The following is a 22,167-nucleotide window of genomic DNA, read 5'->3' as shown; positions in this document are numbered from 1 at the left end:
GCCACAAGTACTCCTTTTCTTTTTGCGAACACAGACTAACACAGCTGCTACTCTGAATCCAGAAAACAATCATACTAATTCTTACTACCTCAGCAACCCTTCACAAACAGTAAAAACAATACCTTTCAGTTTGAAATATACAAATCAATTATTTTGAAAGGTTAAAATATTTGTAGGTATTACTCTGGAAATTTCTGTGGTTTTACAATCACATTTTCCTATTTCAAAATATTTTTCTCCACTGTTGGGCAGTGTGAAAGACCACTACAAAGAACAGGGGAAAATGACTAAAAGGGAAACAGTGAAAGTGGCCATACCTTCAGTGCTGTTAAATACACAAAGTAAACCAACTGGAAGAAAAATAGAGATGATCCTCTTTAATTGATATGAAGGATAGGTGTTACTGGTAGTAACAACATTGGGTAAAACCTTTCAGACAGAAACCTGATTTTTTTAAGCAGATGCTTTCCCTTAAGCTAATAGGAAAAGGGAGCACCTGCATTACCTTGCCCTCTGAAATTCTGTGGGGAACTAGCCCTGCACCAGGGTCCTGCTGTACATTGAACAAAAAAGATGGGGCCAGCCCCAAATGGTTGCCAAAGTGCCTGCTAAATGTGCAGTTGGTGGTTTCATAGTGGGGCTCATTAGCATCATGTTCACACCGGGGAGGGAGGTAAAAGCCTCATTTGGGGCATAATCACTTGGCAAGAGTCAGCTTTTGAGACTGGTTCACTTGGAGCCCAGTGGCAGGTGAGTGATTATGACTGCTGTTTTCCCCACTGGTCCTTTTGAAGCCACCCCCCAACCACCCCCGAGGAGCTGGGGCTAGAAAGGGACTGGAGGCGCTGGGCACCCTGAGGGCGGCCCCCCCCGCAGCAGGGCGCGTCGCGGGGCCCAGATGCTGCGGGCTGCGTGTGAACATCTGCCGCGGGGCACGAGCAGCTGGAGCTACCCACAATCCCTTCCAGCACCTTGCCAGGCTGTGATGGGGCGGCGGGGGAGAGGCCCCGGGGCCCCGCCGTGCCCGGGCAGCAGCGGTCAGGGCAGGCTGTGGTGATCTTCCCGCCCGCGAGCGCGGGAAGCGCAGCGGGCGGGAGTGGCACCCCCCCCGCGCGGGGACGGCCCAGCCCTGGGCTGCGCTGCGGCTGGGAGAGCTCAGGAGTCAGCGACCCTCCTCCCTGCCCCCGGCGCCAATAGACAGCGCTGCCCCCCCAGGCTGCAGAGCGCAACGCGGGTCCCCCGCCCGGTGCAGCCGCTGACTCAACCCGCTGAGGAGGTGGGGGGCGGGGAGACGAGGAGGGGCCGGGCCAGCCCCCGGGGCCGCTCATTATCCCCCGTTGTTTGTTGTGGTGGTGTTGGAAAGACAGGGGCCGGCGCGGCAGGGCTGGGGGGCCGGCCAGCGGCAGGTTAAGCGGCCGCAGCTGCCCGCTGCAAGGACTGCATGACTCCCGCAGCCTCTCCTCGCTGCAGCCCGCCCCCTTCCCAGACCCAGAGGCTGCTGGAGGGGAGGGAGGTGCCGGTGCGTGGACGAGGAAGGGCCCTGCAGGAATCCTCGTCCTCGACGTGCAGCTTGGCTGGAAATCCCCCTCCCCAGGATCCCCGTCTGCAGACGCTGCTGGGGGTAAGTTGAAAGGGGGCTGCAGGGGGGGGTGCGTGTGTGGTAGGGGGATTGGGGTGTGCGCACCCTGCTCGCCCCGCTCGTCGCCTGCTGCTGCTCATTTGCTGGGTTTCCATCCCCGCGACCGTCTCTGCTGGTGTAGCAGGTAGATAGGTGGATGGAGAATGAGCTGCTTTGGTTCGCCTCCCTGGCTGTTCTGCTCATTATTACGATGCGCTTCCGTTTTTTGTGTTTGGGTTTTTGTTTTTTTTTTGGTACACAAGGTGTTGGAGTTTTAAACTCTAAATGAGCCTATTTGATGAATATTCTTTGTGTCAGCCCTTCATCATAGCCAGAGGGTTAAATAGCTGCATTGCTTTCCTCAGGGTTTTTTTTTTTTTTTTAATATGTGGATGAAACTGTTTCTTACGGCATGAAATAACCTGGAACTGCAGGCTTGGATGTATACATTTCCTGTGTGAAGTGCAATGGCAGATGTGTCAAGTTCCTCCATTCTCTGTCTCTTCCAGGCTCCTCAGTTTCACGTGTGCCTGTGCGGAGGAAGGCTGCATGGATTTGTTTGTGCAGGGAAAGAAAATAAAATGATTTTGGGGGGCCGGGGGGGTGGGGAAGTTAAGGTATAAATTTTCAGTAAACTAGTGAAATTGGTTGTTGGAACCATAAAGTTTAAAATGCAAAATAAAGGTTTGTTGAAAGGAAATTTAAATGTTGGTGATTCACAGTCACTGGAACGCTAATTCAGGATAACTTCATATGAAGGACATAGGCAGCTAACTGATGCATAATCCCAGCTATAAAAATTGGTCCTTAGGCCTTTTGTCTGTTTAATTATGACTGTGACTGTTTTCTGTCTGTCACTTAGTGCATTGCATTTATCTCCTCTAGTGTTTCTCACTATTTAGTATGATATTTATTTAATGTGATTCCCAAGATCTTCTCTAGTTTCTGGCATGGGAGAAAAGTGAATGGATTGACATAAATTCCTGGTATGTTATATTGGAACTAGTGATTTTTCATGTTCATAATATTTTAATTATCTAGAAGAATAAGAACCAAACTGTTGTGTTTGTAGTCTTCTTATCACTCTGTTTATTTTCTTATGTAGCATGGAGATTATTTTTTCTTGACATGATTGATTTCTCTAGCCTCTTCTGGACAGATGTCATTACAAACCAAGAGGGTTTTTCAAAAAGGAAAGAACCATTTGTTTTTCTAAGAAGCTTTATGGTCTCGGTAAAACTATAGGAGCCTATTGTGTGGGGACAATATTGGTTACCTAATTTAGTACTCTGTTCATCTAATGTTGGATTGTCATCAGGAGCCTATATAGCATGTTTATAAATAAAAGGCAGACCTTATTTCTCCTTTGCTAGGAAGCTATGTAAAAGTAGCCTATATACTATACAAGAATCTTCACAAAAGGCCCAATCCTGAATTCCTTCTGCACCCAAACTCCCACTTGAGCTTAAGCAATAAAGAATTAGGTCCTTACTTTACTTTAGAGCTATATAGAGCTACTTTTAGTATGTTCTCAGATGTCTTTCCTGTTTTCTGTTTGCAAGAGTTATACATTTCTTTTAATCTTTGATAGTTTGTAAATATTTCAATAGAAATTCCTTGCAGCACTGAAAAATTGAAATTGATGGCATTGATAGATGAGATAAACAAAGTTCTTACTAACATACTACCCAAATGGACATTTTCCCTCCTGTTAGGCTCTATCATTACCTTTTGGAAAACTCTCTCTTAATGGGTGATTATATATGATTTGATGTACATGACTATAAAATATATCATTATTAGCCTGTCAAAGAAACATGCTAATGATCCTTTCCAATCTAAACTGTTGTGTAGGATCGAAAATTCTAAAAGATGCATAGGCTTTAAGTGACAGGTAGATGACAAAACTGACTTGCACATTTTAGAGACTACTTTACTTTTCATATTTAATCTTTCAGTGAACTGTTGATTTACAACATAATCTAGCAAAACAGGATCCATGTATCATTACTGGCTTGCACTGGAATTTAACAAAGTCACCTTAAACTAGACAGTGGGCATGCATGACAATCCCTGTGGTTGATTAAAAACTAATTTTTAATTATGCTTAATAAGTCATGCTTTATAGTTGTACTTTATAGGCCTTCAGTTCATTTGTTTTTAAAAAAATCTAAACCGCCTAATCACAATTTCAAGGCAAACTTGTGGCATATCTTTCAGTCTGGCTGGTACATTACTACAGCATTTGTTTTGGCTTGGAGCCATGGAATGTCACTGAAGGGATCTCCTGCCTTCTTTAAAGGCATACTTTACCATGGTGTTGCTTGTTTTCAAAGTTGATTTCTCTTACAGAAATTTTTTATTGTTTTACATTTACAATGATTTTCAAACCTGTTAAATCCAGGTTGGCGTGTCCCTTTAAGAAACTCAGTGAGTCCTTCTCTGACGTTTATGGTGGCTGTCTGCCAGAACAATATGCTGTTTTGCCAGCTTTCCTGAGAAGAAATGGAACAAATTTTGCTTTGCAAGATTAAATAGTCATACTGAATTAAAAAAAAAAAAAGATTGCTTTTGTAAAGCAATTTTTAAAAAAATTAAGGAATACACTATTACATTTTTCATTATGTGGAAGCAGCCAAAGGATGGTATGCTGTGTAAATTATGGCATAGGAAGCTTTTTGAATACTGAACTGAAGAAACTGAGTCTGCAGATCATGCTTTTAAATAATTTCAAGTAAATAATTTTCCATGTTTTTCCTATCTTAATCCAATCCAGATTTTTCTGTTTTGTATTTTTTAAAAACCCTGTATCTGACAAAACTAACATGTTTGATCCATTATATCCATTCAGTCCCACTGACTAAAATGTAATTGCACAGACATAAGGAAAATACTTTGACAAAAATTGATTAGTAAAAAGTATTATTTAACTGACTTAAATGGGACTTAAACATATACTTAATTTTAAGCATGTTTAAGTGCTTTGCTGAGTTGGGGCCACAGAACATAGGAACTGGTGGGTTTCATATCACAGGATTAGAAAACGCCTTCAGCAAAGCCTAGTTGTGTTGATGATCTTGATACTCTCATTAAGGGCAGGGGTAGTCAACAGCTGGATTCTGGGTTTTAAAATCTGGACCACCAACATGCTTTTGAATGGACCGCAAAATCTTTTTAGTTACTTATTATCATTATTGTTATTGCGGTGTGGAAAATGTTTCTCTGGAGTCTGGTCCTTGACTATACCTTCATCAAGAAATTTGGACCTTGACAAAAAATAATTGACTATTCCTGTACTAGGGGTTGTACTTATAGATCTTGTCTGCAAGTCCTCTATTGATGGTGAAAACTCTGTTATGGCAAAGGGGTTGCAGGGCATTCCAGCTATTTATATGCCAAGATGAAAGTTAACTTCCATGCCCAAAATATAGAACTATGGGTTAAGAAGCTTAATAAAATTCAGTGAGCTGTTCCATGGTACTAGGTTCTAGAGAGAGAATCTGAAACAGGCTTGGGCCTGAAGTGAATTGTGCTCTTCATCACTGCCCTGAATGCTTTATGAAGGTACATAGGATGAGTCCTCAAACTTAACTGGAAAATGAGATTTGGCTTGCATTATGCATAAACCTTTCTTCAACGAAAGAGGGCGTAGAGGACTGTTGGTAAGAAGTGGTTGCTGTCCACTGTGAGGTTTGTGGGCGTTTGGGAGGATGTGCAGGGTTATTTGCTAGATCTGATGTAGAGTTTCAGTAGAAGGCTGAGCTATTGCAAGTTTTTGCAGCATATGCTAGTTCATTATGCTTTTTAGGTAATGACACAGGAGGCTTTTGCCCAGTCATATTAGTGCCCTTGCAATGTTGAGAAGTACATGATTAACTGTTATCATTCATATTTATTTTAATATATGGATTTAGTACCTGAGAAGAGTGCCAGATCAACTTTTCTGGAAACTGAAGTCTCTTGTGTATCTGCAGAACAAGTATAACACAGAAAGTAGTTCAAGCTTCCTCTGCTGCTACCTCCAGTATGTCTCATTCTTGGTCTGGAGGGCTGCCTCCAGTGGAGAGACTGGGTTGAGTCTCTGTGCCTGTTCAGTTCATGGTTTTCTGCTGAGATGGTCAATTTTGTTGGCAGCTGTGGTGAAGGTTTATGTAACATGGACACTTGTATAGATAGGCTATTACTGGCATTTGAAGCACCCCACCACCTGTCCATGTAAAATACCTGAAAAATATAATTGATTGATGGGTAATCTGAGCTGCTTACTCTTCCCCCCCCACCCCTCTGCCAGAGAGCAAGTTTGGTGATCCTTAACCTAATAAATAGCTTGTTTCTCCAACCTTTGTACAGCTATTGGAACACAATAGAGGAACCCCCTTGGGAACTGAGTAAAGAACAAACAATTGTCCTATGAAAAGAGATCAGCTGAGCTGTTAAGTCTCTTTTGGAGCCAACTACTGCCCATTCAAAGTTGAAAAAAAACATGTGTAGTGTTCTGTTTGTGAATCAGCGTATTGGGCACAAATATTTGTCTTTTTTTTTTTTAAACAATTCAACATGTGGCATTTTAGCCATGCAACCTCTAATAACAGTGTCATGTACCCTTAATATTTTAATTTGGTCACTTGTATAGAATATCAGGAAAAAATATTGGTTAGCAACAGCTGATGTTTGGATGCTGAGCCCACCTGAATGTTGTATGGAGGGAGGACAGGTAATTGTGGCTTCATTTGTTCTGTGGCTGAGTGGGAAGCTTCATCGCCATTCGTTCTCAGCAAGCTGAAAATCAGTCCTGCTGTTTAAATGCATTGTGCAAGAGAAATATAGCATCACTAGTTTAAAAGTTCCCTGAAGACTAAGACTGTAATTATAGGAGCCCAAAGACAGAAATAAAAATCCCTTTTCTCCAATAATATTCAACAGCATCTTAAAGAAACCCCACAGAATAATGTTCCAAGTCACCCTTGTCTGAAAAAGTAGCCACAGTAAGGAAAAAAAGAGATGCAGGTGAGTGTGATGGCTGAAGTCAGTGGTCCTTACAGTTAGTAGAATGGATCAGTCATAGCCTGGTGGGAAGCAATGAGCCCTTGTTCTGGACACAGCAGTGAAATGAGGACAGACACACAAATGCTTTTAAGTGGCAGGCTGCAACTTTTATTAAACTTACATACAGGGCAGGTGGGCTACCTGAGTAACCTGACCATCACCCATACTCTCCTATAGCAGGCATTGAAGTGATTTCAGTGCTGGGCTACAGGGCTACTGCCATATAACCCATGACTCAGGCTAGTCTGGCTCCCAGCTCATTCGGAGTACTACAGCTCTGCTGCCTGCCCCGCAATGGGGACAGACGGTGTAGAAGGGTGGGACCTTGACCTGTGAGGGTGAGACCTGGTGGTCCTATCCCATCAGCCCAAAGCCCATCAGCAAAAGCCCAGATCTTACATCTGGGAACTGTTCTTTTTTTTTTCTTTTAACTGTACTGGAAACTGGCCTTAAGTTGTGACAAGTTAACAACTCAACCAAGTACCTCAGTTAGGTACTAAGTAGGTTCTTTGGTACTTGGTTGAGTTGAAGGTGCCGTGACAACAGCAAAAAACTCCTTGGGCCTCTGCCAGTTGGCTTGTGGGAGAAAAAATTCCTTTCTGAACCCAAACAGGTGATTAGCTAGACTTGCAGCATCTGCCAGTTTGGTTTCCCTAACTAGGTGGGTAGGGTGGGGCTGCTGGAATGGAGCCAAAAGAGGCTCCACATGGCTTCTGGTTAAATCCCTGGAGCTGGGTTGCAAGGGCCAACTAGCACTCCTACCCACCAACTCGCCAGTGGGTTCCAGAGACTACAAGGTGGGGGTGGGAGGGGAAGAGTAGGAGGGAGAGAGCTATCTAGTGTCCTTCACTGAGTGTCTCTCTCCCTTGGAGCTGACGGTGAAGGGGGACAGCCCCCACAACATCAAGTTCCCCAACCTGTTGAGGCAGGAGGGTGCATTTGATCTGGACAGACGAAATTAGGACAGAGATATGGATAGATTTTAAGCGTCAAGCCATAACTGTGGCCTTCCCCTCCACAAAGGGGACAGAGAGTGTCGAAGGTTGGAGACCTTTCCCTGCAAGGGCCACAATGTCTTACCTTGGCACAATCCTGCTTGTTTCACAACTTGCTCATGCATTCCCCATATTAAAACAGTGTTAAGATATAGTAGATTGAACTTTAGTCATGAACTATCTGAATATCCCTTTAAATCCATCAGTAAGCAACAATTAGTAAATAAAAACTAAGTTAACAAGCTTTGTTTTCTGCTTCTGTAGATGTTTGATTTCTTTTACATTTGTTGATAAACCTATATGTGTAAAGAAAATCAATATAAGGAAATTTTTAATTTAAAATAAATAGTGCATACTCTTGATATTGGTATGTTATAAGGTTCTTGGTTCAGGCAAGGAAGGACCCCTCATATTAGTCTCTTTCACTCACATAAATTGATCTTTCCAATGGTGCTCTAAGTGATACCATCGACTTGAAATCTAATCATTTAAAAAACACCAGTTACTTTCACATACACACACAGGTGGAAAGCAGAGAAACTGAGTACATATATACAGTGTTGTTAAATGCACAAAGCATTAAACTGGAAAAAAAATGGAGAAACACATTTTTTCCTCTAGTCTTTCATCTGTAGTAGTTAAGTTGCAGGTGTTACAAGTAACTATAATATTTAAATGTTTTTCTGACAAATGTGATAAGTTAATGACATCCCTTTAATAGCAAATGAGACATTGTTAGGTGCATATATCCATGTATTAAAGTTAATTAAACAAGTATACATTGGTTAAACATATGTGAGGCTCCTCTTTTTTCGAAATAGAGTAGGTTGCTTACTTTCATAAATGGTAATTCTGCAGCGCTCAGTATTCCAAATGCCTCAGAAATAAGAAAAGCCAAGAGCTTGAACTTCAGTACTGAAGGAGAAAAAGAGTTGGCTGGAGCTGTCTCACAGAACACTCTGATTGTGTATGTGTGGTTGATATTGAAAAGATAAAAAGCCACATCTAAAGAGTAAAACATTTCTCTTTCAGCCAGATCAGTCTAGTGCATTCTCATGTGGGCTGTAGTTCAACTGTAGTGGGTCTTATTTCTCAAATAATTATTTTGGAGCTGAGTACACAGCCCTTACTTAAATTGAGTAATGCTTTCTCCTGCAAATAGTTCCATTCAGAACTGAGCTCTTTATTCAGAATGGATTCTTTTATTAATAAAGAATTCCACTTAAGGAAAAAGAGAAATGTTGTTGTTGCAGGACTGATCTTTTACTTTTACTCATGGGTAAATTCATGTATTTTTATTCTTTGCAGTCTTCTGAATGACCCTAAATTTACCATAAATTTAAAAACACTTAACTGGATGAGTTGGGATTTTGGTAATGAAGCTTTCGCTTCTAGGTTGCTCATTTGAATCTCATTGCTAGTGACCAAAAGTTTTAACCATTTAATGGCTGTTCTGTGGCCTGTGAAAAATAAGTTAGATGATTTGAAAGAAGAGGGTGTGTGTCTGTGTGTGTTTCACATCGTCATGTTTTTTAATTCAAGCCTTTCTAGACATAACGTTTGCTTGAAAAAAAGAAACAAATAAGCCAGATTTTCACTTGATGTAAACTGGCCTAGCTCTTTCTGGAGCTATACCAATTTACAACAGTTCATGATCAGGCCAGTTTCAATTATTAACCAGACTAGCATCACCCAGTGTGATTCGATGTAATGTACCAGTTCTCTTTTTCTTTGTCATTTTGTTTTTGATTTTTGAAGACACTACAATGTATTTCCATAATAGCAAACTTGCTTTGAAAATGCTATGAGATATGGTTAGTCTCTCTGGAAATTTACTACAGAGAAAATACCAAAATAAATTGCATTCAACAAATATGGAATTCACACTGTTACATACAGCAAAAATGTTTTATAATACATCTTTTTGTTTTTTCCTATGAAGAGTTTCATTACTGGGGCATTTTGTTATAGCTAGTCTAATTTTTGCTGGACTTTAAAAACAAAAAAACAACAAAAAACAAAAAAAACCTTAACAGTCTATAAGGACTTGAATTAAAATATTTTCTCTCATTAAAATGTAAATGTACATAATATTTTGCATTTCTGTAACTATTTGAAAAACTTCCATACCGTACAAGTACAATGCATGCTTGTGATGTTTCTTGTCAATCCATTGACTGGAATTAGCCATAGTTGTTATGTAACTTATGGAGTATGAATATTCTGCAGTGCGGCTTGCTATTTTAATTCTGTGACCACACATTCATCTACAGGTAGTGGTAGATAAACTGTGTGCCTGGAATGTTGGGTGTGGTTTTTTGTTTTGTTTTTTGTTTATATGTGACAGGGATATATAAGTATGTAGGATGTCAGCCCCGCTGATCCATTTATGGTAGATTCTAGCCATGGTAGTAGGGTCTGGATAGGGTGAGTAACTATGCTTCTTTTTCCTGCCAAGCTCTGTTTGTGTTCTGACTCCTCAGAGAGTGGCAGTTAACATTTAACTTTCCCCAAATATTGCTGCTGCTCTCCCATATGTCTGCAACAGGTATGCTGCCTCCTGGTGATCCTCCTAGCTTTTGCTTCTCGCTCCTAGCCTGCCTCTCCAGGAACATGTTTTATGGATTGGAAAAATTGATTATTTAGAGAAGGTGCATCCACCGTGGCTGCTCCCTTTCACCGTATGCGTGAGGCGGGGGAGCAGAGAACTTTTAGGGTCTGTGAAAAATACCTAGACAGTGTTTTAAAGGTTTTGCCTGGACATGTATTTTATCAAACAGAAATTGTTGTTGGTCTTCCTCCAACTCCGTTACAGCAAATAAAGCCTAGGAAGCAGGACTAAACACAGAAATATTTAGCAACCACAACTTGTTTCACAACACTTTTAAAATCTCTTTCGGATTCAGAGAAAAGCTAAAAGTGCATAGGCACACACAGAGTGTCGCCTGAAAGTGAATTTTAGTTTTAACGAAAACTGGAAAGCATCAAAGCCATTACTGAGTTTAAAAGAAACAAACCCTTAAGGCTATTTTTAGGACTTTTTTTGTGCACATATAATTCCAGAATAATATTTTTCAGGTAACTGGTCAATAACTGGCAACATATTCTTAGCACATAGATTTTCTCACAGGTAGTGCCTACAAAGGCCCTTCAGTAGTGACTGCCTTTTTTTGTTAGGACCGTGACGCCCTGATTTTTAAACTCTCTCTGAACTCCTTATACTGTAGAACCTTAGAGCTATGAACACCTCGGGAATGGAGGTTGATCAGAACTCTGAAATGTTCATAACTCTGAACAAAATGTTATGGTTATTCTGTACTGTACTGTATTGGTTTGTTTGTTTGGTTTTTTTTTTTGGTCGCTGCTGCTGCTGCCTGATTGCGTACTTCGAGTTCCAAACAAGGAGTGTAGTTGACTGGTCAGTTTATAACTCTGGTGTTTGTAACGGAGATTCTACTTGCTCTGGCTATTGAGGAAAATCATCCGTCTGGCACTTATTCCATTACTTGCAGGAATCTCTTACAGTAGAACAGGGATCGGCAACCTTTGGTACACAGCCTGTCAGGCAAATCCTCTGGCGGGCTGGGCCGGTTTGTTTACCTGCAGCGGCCGCAGGTTCAGCTGATCGTGGTCCCCCGTTCCAGGCCAATGGGGGCTGCGGGAAGCGGTGCGGACCATGGGATGTGTTGGCCGCCACTGCGGACGCTACGGGTAAACAAACCGTCCTGGCCTGCCAGCGGATTTCCCTGATGGGCCGCATGCCAAAGGTTGCTGATCCCTGCAGTAGAACCTCAGAGTTACAAATATCTCAGGATTGGAGGTTGTTCGTAACTCTGAACAAAACGTTATGGTTATTCTTTCAAAAGTTTACAGTTGAACATTGACTAAATACAGCTTCGAAACTTTACTATGCAGAAAAAATACTGCTTTCCCTTTATTTTTTAGTGGTTTACATTTAACACAGTACTGTATTTGCTTTTATTTATTTATTTATTTATTTTTTCTCTCTGCTGCTGCCTGATTGTGTACTTCTGGCTCCAGATGAGGAGTGTGGTCGACTAGTCAGTTCATAACTCTGGTGTTCGTAACTCTGAGGATCTGTTGTATTCTGATTTGTTTTGTTGGTTTTGAGTACTATGAATATCATCATTGTGCGTGAGTATGGGCTGTACTCAGAGACCCAGCTTTCAGTAACTGAATCTAATGAAATGTAGAGGTGGGCCGGCCTGAGCTTCCAAATTTTGATCCTCAGTCTTTGGGTGCGTTCAGATCCTGGGTTCTGGTTAGGATGCATAACTAGTAGAAAATAATTTTTAAAACAGCCATAATATGCATGAGGATTTACAGGTTGTAACTTGTAGCAGTGATCTTTGTACTACTTTCATTCTGTTTGAATTCTGATATAACACTCCAGTACGCTCCATCTCAATTGAGGCCCAGATCATCAGGTTATGCTCCTGCAGAATTTCCATTAAACTTAATTGGTGTTTTGCATTGGTAAGGTCTACAGAATCGTGCCTTTTTTTAGACTCGTAAAACAACAAATTAGGTGTCTAGCTCATAAAGAAGAGCAGTTAGTAGGACTGAAATGCTCTCTATTTCAGAAAACTGGAGGCCAGAAAGCAATGTCATGGAGTATGAAAAATGAAATGTGAGAATCTTTCATTGTAAATATTTGATGGACCTCTGATGTACCAGCCACTTGTAGCTCTTCAGTTGCACCTAATGGCCAATCAAGAGTTGTTATTAACTGAATTTCAAAAGCCTTCTCTTCAGATGAAAGTTAAATATATTCTGTCGAAAGGAATCCAGAGAACAATGTATCTTGTGTATGATGACAAATAACTCAATTAAGCATTTAATCATAATTGTGAAGTTGGCTAAATTCATTTGTCTGGAAAAGAATCCAGCAGTTTGTGTTGTATATGTGGGATGTATGTCCATCGCTAGTTGAATAAACAAATACTGTACAACGTAATCACAATATAGCCTGAAACCACAACATTTGGTGTCAAACTAATCTATCATTATAAATACAGAGATCTTCACCACACAACACAAAAGAGTACAGAAAGGGAGATCCCATAAAAAGAAAAAAAACACCAAAGCGGTGATATGAGGCAACCCCCTCCCCCCCATTACTTTTATAATGTCTTCCATTTGTCTCATCTGTGTGGCATTTCCACTGCACTACAGTCACATTGGTTTATACCCAATTAAGAGTTGTGTTAAACTTGTTCATAAATGACCCTTCTGTCTGCTGTTTCCTGATCCAGTCACAGTTACTATTTCTTCCTCTGCCCTCCTCTCCTTCACTTTATTGGGGAGCTGCCTATATTTTGATAAATGGATGGATAGGTTGTCTGGTTCCATTATCGCTTCACAGCTAAGAATGCTGTGGCTTGGATTGACTGGATTGCATATGCCAAGTAATAAAAATTATAGTGTCTGTAAGTACCTCTGAGTTGTAATCTTGTAACTTCTAGCAGCAGTACTGCTGCGAATCACTACACCTAATCTTGCACCTCTGGCAGTCGCAATACACCTGGGAGGACTGTTTCCTGTTCTTTCTATAGCAGTGGAAGGACACTATCATTAAAATCTAGTGATTCAAATAACTGGTTCCTTCTACGCTGCCATCAGTAGATTCTGCACGTTAAACGACAGGCTTAAAATATTACATTGGTATTTATTAAATCTTTTGTCATCTAAATCAAAAGGAATTCAGGTAGCACTTGTTGAAATAATTGTTGGCTGTGTAGTCCACATAGTGAGAATGCAAGATCCATGTTTATCTAAATTAGGTCATTTAAAACACATTCTTTGATAGAGATAGATTATGATGATTTAGTAGTTTGAGGAAAATTCACATATAACAATATAGATGTTTAATAGTTGTGAGGTGAAAGTGGGCTTGGTTTTTTTAGAAATTTTTGATTAATTATGCACATTTTTGAGTGAAATGTGAAAAGCCATACTTTGACTGTGGAAATAGCCATTGAATGATACATAACATAAAATAAATATAACTTGTTTTTCATATAGCTTGCATTCCTGCATTTCAGTTCTTGCTCCATCATGGTGATGAGGTAATCTGACATTTTCATATTGTCCCTCTTAGAAATTCTATGGTCCTGGTATCTAAAGAAGATTCAGAAGAAGACTGGATCTGTAAGGATAACCATATTTTGCTTTGCTTGCCTTGGGGGAAAAAAACACTTTGTGTGCATGCCCCCCCCTTTTTTAGGGGAGGGGGGCAAGTTGCTTTCTGCTCTTTCACTCTGAAGGCTATAACATGCTCTTATAAAAGAGTAATGTATTGTTAATGACTCTGAATAGGCAGATGATAAAGTCAGGCCTTAGTTTTTGCTGATTCCAGAGTTCTAAATAGCTCTGCATCTTCTTCCAAATATTTGGCACACCTCTACTGCATACCTCTCTAATTTTGTGAGGGAAAGAAAAATCTTCCATCGACTCTTTTGGCCTGATTCTCCTGTCATTTACACCAGTATAAAGAGTAACTCCAATGCACTTAATAGAGTTAGACTGGGGTAAATCCAGTTAGGTAACATACGTGTGTGTGTGTGTGTGTGTGTGTGTAGACTGTTGTGTTGTTAACCCTTTGCTCTTGTTATGCTTTGTCCCTACTGTTGGGATTAAACAGTCCTTTGTTTTGTAAAGGCTGTTTGATGTCAGCCTATTCACACACTGCTCACTGCTCCCAAAGGAGGGAGGGTTTGCAGGGTTCAAACCTATTCGGCTCCTGGCACACAGGGTGTAGTAACCTAGACCCAGTCTGAGAATGAGAGAATCACAGCACTGAGATTCCACTGTAGTACAGGGCGTGTCACATGGGGCGGGGAGGGGTGCACTGAGTGAGGCTAGAGCAAGGTCAAAGGTGCAGAGGTCCTTGTCACCTTTCATGGCTATCTAATTAAAGAAAAACAACCAGTACAGAGAATTTAGTTTCAGTTCCAGAAGACAAATGTGATCATTTTAAGAATATTTAGTTTTAGTTCTGGTCTCATAAACTAACCTTTTTTTTTTTTTTACAATGCATATCATTCATTTGAAGTACATTCTCTTGCAATTCAATCAGCTTTATGGTATAGTACATCCCTATATGCTTTTTTTTTTTTTTTTTGGAAGAAATGATTTGTTTTGAATTGCATCTGAATACATTACGGACAAGCTTGGAAAAGACTATAAAGAATAACTGATTACAGTATGTTGAATTATTTTAGGGTTTGTACTGTGGGCTGAGGATAGAACTCTAGTGTGAACAACCATTTTGTGATTTTAAAATCTGGCTTAGCAATGATGAGTAAAAAGTAAAAAATGGCAAATGGAAAACTCAGGTATGGATAATTTGAACTGTTTTGCACTTGATTTTATCATGATTGCTTGTTCACCTGCAGTACTAGTATTTCAGGAAGATGATGGAGATAATGGGCTGAATTCTGACGTGAAAGTACTCATTGTTCCACAAAATAATGGGTGGGTAGGAATTTTGTTGCAAATTGTCTACATCAAAAAATTGCTAACTCTTTTGTTTTCAGAAAAACAGAAGCGAAGAAGAAGGACAATTCTTGAAGTGCTTGCTCATGTCGATTCTATTCTAGGTGCGTGCGTGTCCACATGTGCGGCCGTTGGAGATTTTTGCCTTAGCGGTGTCCATAGGGTCGGCTGTGGTGCCCTCTTAAGTGCCGCGCTCATGCATCGGTATATTAGGTGCTGCCGGCCTTACACCCTCTCAGTTCCTTCTTACCACCCATGGTGGTTAGTCAGAGCGCCTTTCCCTTGCCTAGGAAGGATTAGCGGTTCTTCTACTTCAGTCTTTGAGCCTTAGGGCCTTGTAAATAGTCTGTTTACAGTAGTTAGTAAGTAGTTGTTAAGTAGTGTAATTAGAAATAAAGTCCCAGGGGGGACTTTGCCCAAGGCGGGGCATGTCCCGATCTCTGGGTTTTAAGCCCTGCTCTGACTGTAACAGGCCTATGCCTGTTAGCGACCTGCATAGCAGGTGCCTCAAGTGCTTGGGGGAATCACATGTGAGGGACAAGTGTCGCATCTGTAAGAACTTTTGTCCCAGAACTCATAAAGAGGGAGACATTCATTTGAGGGCCCCCTTATGGAGGCTGCTCTCCACCTGGCATCCAAGCCTTCCTGGCTGGACTCTGCCCCGGGGCCCCTGAGCTCCCTGACAGAACTTCCACCCTCTCCTGGGAGCAGTAGGGGACCCAGATTTGTGGCAGGGCTGACGCATTCCAAGGCTTTCCTGGTACCCTGAGAGCAGAGGCCTCTACCAGCACCACTAGCCCTAGGGCTCCATGCAAGGGCAAGCCAGCCGTAAAGACCCCCCAGAAGGTGGGCAAACGACACTGGTCTTTGGAGATGAGACCATGTTCTCAGTCTCCACGTTCCAGGTCTCTGTCTTCTGCAGGACATCCTTGGTTGCCGGCACCACGATTGCAGTCTCCGCCCTCTCGATGCAGGTCGCGTAAAGGTATGCATCGGTCACCATCTCACCGGCACCAATCATCCTTCTGCTGGCTCTCTCCTTGGTGCAGATCCCTGTCTCCTAGAGTGTGGGAGCAGTCTCCCTCATGGTACTGATCCCCCTGCCCCTGGCACCGATCCACGTACTCAAGGCATAAGAACATAAGAATGGCCCTACTGGGTCAGACCAAAGGTCTATCTGGCCCAGTATCCTGTCTTCCAACAGTGGCCAGTGCCAGGTGCCCCAGAGGGAATGAACAAACAGGTTATCACCAAGTGACCCATCTCCTGCTGCCCACTCCCAGCTTCTGGCAAACAGAGGCTAGGGACACCATCCCTGCCCATCCTGGCTAATAGCCATTGATGGACCTATCCTATGGGGCACACGCAGTGATGGTTAGCTGTCAGACACAAGCTTTGACGGCCCCTCCGTGGTCACCAGAAGGTGATTCCTCCTGTACAGAAAGGGAATTCAGCCCTTCGCTGTGACAGCACTGGTACAATTGGGTGCCGGAGGCTGTGCTGACCTCTGCTATACCATCATGGCAGCAAGGCCAGTGGTCGATGCAGTGGCCCTTCTGGAGCACATGGGGCATGCCTGTGATACTGATGCCTCCTTCCATCCATTCCTCGGCCACTGCTTTGGAGCAGCAGCCAGTGGCACCAGACTTGGTGCACAAGGTACGCTCGGAGGCCAGGTAGAGGAGCGAGCGCCCACCACTCACCTGAAACCCTCTTCCCACGCAGGGGATGATGCCCAAAGGCCTCTCCCGGTCACCAGTCATCGTCATTGTCCTTGAATGAGGTGGTGGCGGGGTCCTCTTGTACCAGCCCTCTGGACGATTTTAAAGAACACCAGGCCTTGCTTCATAGAGTGGCTATGAACTTGGGCTTGGAAGTGGAGGAGAAGGCCGAACAGACAGACACCCTGTTTAATGTACTTTCTGCATCTACCCCCGCCTGTGTCATGCTACCACAATGGGGTCCTAAAAAAGAAACTCCATCTTCCATCCCTCCTACCTCCAAGAAGGCAGAGAAAAAGTATTTTGACCCCACCAAAGGCTTTGAATATTTGTATATCCGCCGCCCCCCCCCCACCTTCGGGCTTGCCGGTTGTCTCTGTGGCCAACGAGAAGGACAGACGGGTAAACCAATTTGACCCCAAAAATAAGGAGGCCAAGAGGCCTTTTTGGAAGGAAGATTTATTCAATGACCAGCCTTCAGTTCTGGGTGGTTAAACCACCAGGCACTCTTGGGGAGGTAAACCTGGATTTGTGCTGGAAATGGCCCAACTTGATGATCACTTTAGATAAGCTATTACCAGCAGAAGAGTTGGGTTGGGAGGAGGTATTGTTTCATGGTCTCTGTGTATATAATGTCTTCTGCAGTTTCCGCAGTATGCATCCGATGAAGTGAGCTGTAGCTCACGAAAACTCATGCTCAAATAAATTGGTTAGTCTCTAAGGTGCCACAAGTACTCCTTTTCTTTTTGTGAATACAGACTAACACGGCTGTTACTCTGAAATCTTTAACTTATGGGACTCCCTCCGTAAGTTCAAGGAGTCCCTGCCCCAGGATTTGGCTCAGCAGCTAGGTGCTCCCTCCAAATGGCGTGGGATGCTACTGATTTGGCAGCTCACGTGGTCATGTAAGCGGTGGTCATGAGATGCAGCTTCTGGCTTTAGACTGCTGGCCTGTCCTCGGAAATGCAGGCCTCGATCCAAGATCTTCCCTTTGAGGGGAATGATCTCTGTGCCGAGCAGACAGATAGAAGGCTATATGGTCTGAAGGACACTCAGGCCACCCGTCACTTGCTCAGTCTGCAGACATCATAGTCGGCAAGGAAGCAGTTCCAGCCGTTTCTGCCACCAAGTTCTTTGACAGCCTCAGCAAGGGCCTGCAAGGAGGAGCGCTAGAGACATGAGTTTTAGTCATCACCGTCCTTCTTCCTTCCACTCACCTTCGCAACCCAGCCTGGCAAAGCATCACTTATTTTGGGGGCGCACTCGAGAGCGCTTCCCATCAGCTCCCCGGATTGGCCTCATTCTTTCCTCAACCATCTTCATCCCTACCGTTCGGCCTGCTCACAGGTCACCTTGGACTGTTGGGTGCTAGAAATTATATCACAGGGTTACACACTACAATTCTCTACTGTGATTTATACCTGGATGTCTTGGTTTGAGAAATCAGTATGAACTATGACTTTTTTAAGTTTGTGACACTTTTATTTTCTGTCAATCAAATGAACATCATCGAGTAGAATGAGGCCCCTTGTTAGTACCGTACCTGTTCAGTCCAGAGCATCATCTTTGTATGTGTTGTTTCTTTGTTTCAGTGCAAACACAAATTATTTTTAAGTGTCAGAATTGAGTTGTTTATAAAGGCAAATTACAAATGGTGAATAAAAATAGGGATACATAAAGCTATTACCCCCCCCCACAAAACTTTGGAACAGGAGGAAATATGAATCAAAATTTGGAAAAGTGCACTACAGTGCAGGATAGCTGAGTATGAGGTATAATCTGGGATTACTTTTTGGAGAGACCATCCTTTTTTAAACAGGTTTACAAACCTCTTTTGAGCTTAAATCTTCAATACAATTCTTACATTTTAAATCTCACTGATCTAAAACTGTAAATATATCGGAGGCTCCTTTCCTTTCTCCTCTCTCCACATCTTTCCTGTGGGATGTCAGGTTTTGTTTTTTTTCTCTGGTCAATTGACAGGATTCAGGACCTGTGACTAAGGATTAACAAAAGCTTTGGTTAATCCTTTATTCTGATAAAAAGGGAATGTTTTAAGAACAAGGAATGAGTGCATATGTTTTCACTCAGCAGCTTTGTTTGGATTTTCTTGAAATTACACTGTTGGAAAATATCAATGAGTATATTTACCCCAATATTGAATAGACATTAAAACTGCAATCAGTCTTGTGTTTTTTGCCCAGGAATGCAGTGTAACTAGCCTGCATGAAGGAAGAAAAGGTGACTATTCTTCTGTTTTTAGTGCTCTCAGTAAAACTAGGCTTGCTCCATGGCTGTTCCTGCTGAGAAAAAAGCCTTAAAGTTCTCCATAATCATTGATTTGGCTTTCTTAGCAGTAGTGTCTTGGGGTTCTCCTGGGAAGGGCCTGAAAGCTGCAAAGAGAGGACCTCTGTTTTCTACTGGGGAGTCAGGTTTAACCAAGTGCTCTTGATGGCAGTCCATTGTGAATTATAAGCGTTCATGAATAGTGAAACCAGGCTATAGTGAATTCATCAAAGGCTTTCTTGTGCTGGATATGCCTTTTGCTGCTGTCAGTTATTTGGCTTCTTTTTCCTTTAGAAGTAGGACATATTCTGTTTGCTCTCCTGTGGCCAAGATACCAGATAAATGCTTCAGGCATCTTTCTCCATCCCTGCCTCCCAACTTCTTTCCTTGCATGAAAATATGCATAAGCCTTTACTGTGTGTGATATAAATGTTCATTTGGTGTTTCTGACAGAGATTTAAATAGCGCAAGCCCTTTGGATGATATAGGTTTGGCTTTCATCCTGTGGCACTGCCCCAACCATCAATTTCAGATTTTATTGACTGTGAGGGATACGCTGCAGTCTTGCAGACCAGGGGCATCTGTGAAAACACATTCTGGTGAGAGCTTGGCAGAAACCAACCTCTTCCCCTCTATCAGGACCCGCCGAATATTGGTTCAAGTACAAGTATTTTGAGTCTGAATGCCATGGCAGCCCCTAAGCTTCCCCACCCACCTCCCAAATTGTACATCTTATACTCATGTCTAATACAAATTGTACCCTCTTACAATTTTGTGGTACCAGCTGCCAAGACCTCTCACATATTCCTGTTAACCAATCTGTCCGTTACTAGTTGTGGAAGCTTCTCTGGATCTTTCCTTGTCAAAATCCTGTGCCCCATCAAATTCTTTTTTCTGTAAATCCTGACTCCAGCCTCCCACCAGGTGCCTAAACCCTTCTGTAGTACATCTCTGACCACTGAGAACTCTGGAAAACTCACAGTAGCCCTGAACCTCCCAATTTCACGGTTTCCTAGGGCGAAATGCTTATATTTTGTTGTGTTGGCTGAATGGTTGTAATAGTGATGATGAACATTTATCAGTGGAACTGAGTGTCCAGCATTCATTGATAGGGTAGTTCTTTTTCTGTCATCCTGGTTGAAAAGTGAATTTTCGGAGTGAGAGGAAGAGACAGCAGGAGAAAGAGTAGTCCAGTTAAAGCACTAAAAGTAAAATTCACAGCCCATCTGCATAGGAGTGAATTCCTCCCTAAATGAATGGACAAGAATAAAATCTAATTACCTAGTGCAAGCGTTAGTTTAGCAGATGCTTGATATTTGGGTAAAAGAGCAAAACAAAAAACAAACCTTCCACAAGTAAAGCTTAGAAAAGGAAGAGCTCTGATTAGTTAATTAAATTCATCTGTATAATCTTATACTCTATATATGACTCGCTCAGAGTGCTTTATCTCCAGGGTGGCCTGTAATCTTCACATGCAAACCCTTCCTCGTGTAAATAGGGTGTGAAACTATTATTTATCTTTGTATAACCCGTGCATCTAGTGAGGATCTATTGCAGAACTTTAGGTGTAATATTTTCTTGGAGGCAGTGCATGTCAGAAAATAGAGTGGTTTATGCTGAATTTAGAGGGCTATAATTAATCCAAATTCTGTTACGTATATTCTATTTTTTTTAGATGATCAAAAGAGTCAACAACCACATACCACACAACAGAACCACTAACCCAGGAACTTATCCTTGCAACAAAGCCCGTTGCCAATTGTGCCCACATATCTATTCAGGGGACACCATCACAGGGCCTAATAACATCAGCCACACTATCAGAGGCTCGTTCACCTGCACATCCACCAATGTGATATATGCCATCATGTGCCAGCAATGCCCCTCTGCCATGTACATTGGTCAAACTGGACAGTCTCTACGTAAAAGAATAAATGGACACAAATCAGATGTCAAGAATTATAACATTCATAAACCAGTCGGAGAACACTTCAGTCTCTCTGGTCACGCAATCACAGACATGAAGGTCGCTATCTTAAAACAAAAAAACTTCAAATCCAGACTCCAGCGAGAAACTGCTGAATTGGAATTCATTTGCAAATTGGATACTATTAATTTAGGCTTAAATAGAGACTGGGAGTGGCTAAGTCATTATGCAAGGTAGCCTGTTTCCTCTTGTTTTTTCCTCCTCCCCCCCCCCAGATGTTCTGGTTTAACTTGGATTTAAACTTGGAGAGTGGTCAGTTTAGATGAGCTATTACCAGCAGGAGAGTGAGTTTGTGTGTGTATGGGGGTGGGGGGGATGTGAGAGAACCTGGATCTATGCAGGAAATAGCCCGACTTGATTATGTAAAGAGTTGTCACTTTGGATGGGCCAGCACCAGCAGGAGAGTGAATTTGTGTGGGGGGGTGGAGGGTGAGAAAACCTGGATTTGTGCTGGAAATGGCCCACCTGTTGATCACTTTAGATAAGCTATTACCAGCAGGACAGTGGGGTGGGAGGAGGTATTGTTTCATATTCTCTGTGTGTATATAAAGTCTGCTGCAGTTTCCACGGTATACATCTGATGAAGTGAGCTGTAGCTCACGAAAGCTCATGCTCAAATAAATTGGTTAGTCTCTAAGGTGCCACAAGTACTCCTTTTCTTTTTTCTAGAAGCTGTGAAACTAAGGCTTTTTTACAAATAGCCACATGTGCTTTTGCAAGATGCTCATGACCTTCTGTAAGGTTACTGAGCACCAGAGAATTGCTTGGCCATTGAGGATTAAGAAAGTGTCAGTAGTGTTGGTCCTTTCCGTTTTCACAGACTGGTAAGAGAAAATGTAGGACTTCCACCCATTTGTTAGCTGAACAGAATCCGTCATGATCAGTTTTGACTATCCTGTCTCTCCGGCCAGAGGGAAGATTAATAGATTGGACAGGGATGGCTTGAGTCTGCCTGTGACATATTGGTAGTGCTTTGAACTATCTCTGAGAGAAAGC

General features: G+C 42.3%; 1 protein-coding gene across 4 annotated transcripts in view; it reads left to right on the top strand.

The window, feature by feature from the left end:
* Positions 1-1,043: 1,043 nt before the first annotated feature.
* Positions 1,044-22,167, top strand: part of HECW2 (HECT, C2 and WW domain containing E3 ubiquitin protein ligase 2) — a 257,468-nt gene continuing 236,344 nt past the window's right edge. The window contains exon 1 of one of the 4 annotated variants that reach the window (XR_012664425.1): positions 1,044-1,621. The gene's annotated coding sequence lies outside the window, so the exon portion shown is untranslated. The remainder of the gene's footprint in view (positions 1,622-22,167) is intronic. The other 3 variants (XM_048869350.2, XM_048869352.2, XM_048869351.2) reach the window with 3 other exon arrangements.

This window comes from Caretta caretta, chromosome 11 (genome assembly GCF_965140235.1).
Source record: "Caretta caretta isolate rCarCar2 chromosome 11, rCarCar1.hap1, whole genome shotgun sequence".
NCBI lineage: Eukaryota > Metazoa > Chordata > Testudines > Cheloniidae > Caretta > Caretta caretta.
Note: the sequence above shows the minus strand (reverse complement) of the source record. Positions and strands in the feature narration are given on the sequence as shown.